This window comes from Pinus tabuliformis, chromosome 4_2 (assembly GCF_031772625.1).
Source record: "Pinus tabuliformis cultivar Carrire ecotype Pingquan chromosome 4_2, CPIR1, whole genome shotgun sequence".
NCBI classification, from domain to species: Eukaryota; Viridiplantae; Streptophyta; class Pinopsida; order Pinales; family Pinaceae; genus Pinus; species Pinus tabuliformis.
In genome coordinates, this window is record NC_142304.1 from 775,535,845 (window position 1) to 775,540,026 (window position 4,182).

The window sequence follows — 4,182 nt, forward strand, 5'->3', positions numbered from 1 at the left end:
AATGTGCTAGTTGCTAACACTATAGTTTAAAAAAATTTGCAATTTGGTGGAAGGGTGGGTTGTTAGTAAGAGCACTACTTTCAATTGGGGTTGATTTCAAGGTTTTATTGTAGTAGTATTGGTTGTCAATTTTGGAAGTTTTAAAGAGTTATAGTTTTAACTTTGCAAATAAAAAATGGTGTTGTCAGTCAACTTCAATTTTTAATTCAAGGGCTAATTTTAAGGTGTTGTTGACAATATTACAACACTATTTAAGTCGTCCTTGCAATATATAATCTTAATTTTGATAAAAAAATGTGCAATGATAACATTGCTTTTGGAAATGCAAGCTAAGTTTAGTGTTTTTTTACCCAAAAATATGAGTTTTTCATATCTAGAGTTTTCATTGTGAGGTCATAGTTCTCATTGATAATTTTGTTACATGCAACCAAGTGGTGATCAACCACCCATGCACATATGAGAATACCACTAGACCTGCAAGCATAATCATCCAAAACTCCCCAAATGCAAAACCTCCACCAAATAATCCAATAACATAAAAGCAAAATCTAAAAAAAAAAAACAACAACAACAATTGTACAAAATCCCTTACAATATAAAATGTTTATAGATCTCAGAATCTATTTCATAAAAGCAAAACCTTTTAAAAAACAAAAAAGTAAGATCCATTTCCTTATAGGTTGGATCCACTTACTGAAATTAAAATCAATTTTCTAGTGAAGAAATTTTCTCCCAATATCAAATACCAATAAATATAAATCTACAAATTTTGTATTAAAGATATTAATTAATTTTGAAAAAAATACTTTTAAAATAATTTAAAAGCAAAGATTATTGTCGTAGAGCTTTTCCAACTCCTTTAATGAAAAGATATGATTATTTTCATCATTACTATTTTTTTTTAATTACACTTTAAACTCATCCAACTCCTTTAACAAAAATAATATGATTATTTTCATTATTATTCTCTTTCTTTGTTTTATTAAACTCTAAACTTAACATGAATATACGTAATGCTATTAAAGTTTTTTTTTTTAATATACATAATTATATATTTCCATTTTTTTTTTTTTTAATTTCCAATTTTTTTTTTAATAATAATTATTATTTTATTATAATTATATGTTTTTCATCACTATTAAACTTATAAAGTTTAATAAACAATGCATATAATTATTTATTCTCTCAATTTTAAAATTTTATACCACAAATATAATGTAAAGCCTTAATTATCATACTGGCATTTTTTTGAAGGTGACTTGTTTACAATAATAGTCATAGCACTTGGCAATATTCAAAAGAACCCACAAACCAGCATTGATTGAAAGTGACCTACCAACAATGATAGTCATAGTACTTGACAACATTTCAAAGAACCCACAAAATCTTATGTGACAAACACAATGTAAAGCCTTAGCTACCATACTAACATTTATGAAGGTGACTTGCCAAAAATGACAGTCATACTATGTGGAAATATTCAAAAGAACCCACAAAATAACATTTCTTAAAGATGACTTGCTAACAATGATAGTCATAGTACTTGGCAACATTCAAAAGGACCCACAAAAATCAATCTTAATGCACAAAAAATAATAAGTGAACAAAGAGATATTTATATTATAGAAATAATTTCAAGAGGTATAAATATTCTTTTTGTTTGTTTGTTTGTTAGGTAATGTGAATCCTGAGATGATCGGTATGCCTAACCTGTGGCTTGAGTGGTCATGACCCAGGGGCATCTAAGCTGTTAAAATCATCCATGGATTACACCCAACATGGGCCACACCAACCCTTAACATGGTTGGATTTTTGCCCACAAGGTTTCGAAGCAATGACCTTTTCACTATGGAGTTTCTTAACAGAACACCCTGTCATCGTCTATTCTACGTCCCATGGGCTTAAGATATATAAATATTAATTGTATGTAATTTAGTATTAAGTAATTTTTAAGAAGGTATGAAAGACTTTTTTTTTTGAATATAATTGATTGATTTATCTCATAATTTATGAGGCATAGATAGATAGACAATGTAGTGATTATAAATATCAAAATTTTATTAAAAAATGTAGTTCAACTTTAGTCATAATTAACATAGATCCATCTCAAATCTGAATCTACCAAGTGCCAAAAGGGATCAAATCTCTTAAGATGCAAACCAATGATATTTGAATGCAAATTTTGAATGCAAAATTTAAAGAAAAATTTGCATTTCGATATATTTAATTCCTTTGTACACTTGGTAGATCTAGAATTAAGATGGATCTATGCTAGTTCTTAATAATATAATTTATATTTATATAATTATATCTCTTTATACAAAAATATTCTTATTTTTTATTTCATTAAGACTCCACTAATACAGATAGTTAAATATTTTATAATTTTTAAAATTTAATTTTAATTGTGACATGATGCAAACATTAATGATATATATGGATAAATAGATAAATAATTTAGGAAAAACACTTATGCTTATTGATTAAATTTATTAAGTTTTTATATGTTAATTAATTATATATTATGTCCTCGATCAGGGTGGGAAACAAGGAAGGTCAGGAGGTTGGGGGGTGAGCCCACCACCCCACCATCGAGCAAATCATTTATGAGGGGGGTGGCGTTGTCAAACCCCTACATGCATAGGCATGCCATCAATCATTGTTCATTTAAACATGACAAGTGAGATCCTGATCCTTCGTTATAATTTACAGTGTAGTCCTGTGCATCTAATAAGGTGAAAAATTCTCGTGCCCTAGTTGCAGGTGGGATCTTTTAGGGGTGCCACTTGTTGGGTGTGGAGTATGATTATCATCCTAATTTAGAGGTCTTTGTGTTCAACCAGATGTATACCTCAGGAAGATTGTACACCCCTCCACGCGGGGGGGACTTGTCCCACCCGCGGGGGTTCGGGGGGGCCCATCCCCCCGACTGTGGGGTCCGGGGGCCAGCGGTCCCCCGGCGGGGGTTTCGGGGGCAGTGCCCCTGAAGCTAAAAATAGATGTAAAATTGCCTTGTAAATGTATAATAATTTCTAGTCAATCTGGGTTGTTCATTAGGCAGATGATCTGACGGTAGAATTTATGTTTAGTTTAGGGTTTTTTTCCCTAGAAGGCAACCCCTCTCTTTGTATGAGGGTATGGTATCGAGGCTGTGATATAGATGTGTATTCTCAGAGCGAAAAACTGATAGGTGAGACTGTGAGAGAAAACAGAGGATATTACAGCGGATCTAATGTAGGTTGTGTCTCTTCATTTTGCTGGATAATAGAAAGGAAGGACTGGCTGTTCGAGGTGGATGTAGCCCAAACTGGGTGAACCATGAATATCTGTGTCTCTCTGGTTTTATGTGTTTGTGTTTTTCCGCATATTATATGTCTTGCATTTCTCTGTCATATATATAATTTTTCTAACACCACTTGCGTCGAGAGGCCATCCCACGACAACTTCTTGATATCTTTGGGGAACTCTGTCCCATTTCCTTATGGAGTGGCTTTGTTTATGATCCTTAGTAGCTTTTTGGTGAATTCTTTTTGTTTGGACGAAGGTTTGGTATTGGGGCAGTGGAGTACAATATTATGTTTATTTGGTGTAGCATCGGATGTGCTCTAACTATGAAAATTGGTGGAGAGGCTAAAACACATGAGATATCCAAAACCCAGAATCGTTTTGGAAAAATCCATCCAGATGAAGAGTTATTAAAATAATTAATGTTTTTAATGAGTTCCTAAGTCTAAACTTAGGGAAATAAAAATATTAATGGGTATTAATTAAGATAAGGATGAGAAGCTTCCAAAAGATAAGGATCGAGTCTATTTTAATCTTATTCGTTGATTAGGGACTTAATCTCGGTTGTTGATTCATCAACGGGAAAAGTAGAAGAGGGGACTTGAGGGTCAGTTGGAGATACACTGAGGGAGACTAGTCAGTTTGATTTTTGGAGCAGGGCTTGCTGAGAAATTCAAACTAGAAGACTGGATTGCAACAAGAGGTAGCAAGTACGGAAAAAAGAGGTAAGAACAATACCAAAAGATCAACGCAAATATCAGAGAGGCAGACGCAGAGGCAACAGGACTACGTAGTCACTAGAGGGCCTACGTGGGTGATGCAGAGAGGCCCAGTGCTGACGCAGAGAGGTAGGAGCTGACATAGAGGGTCTGGAAGCTGCGCAGAGGCCATCAAATT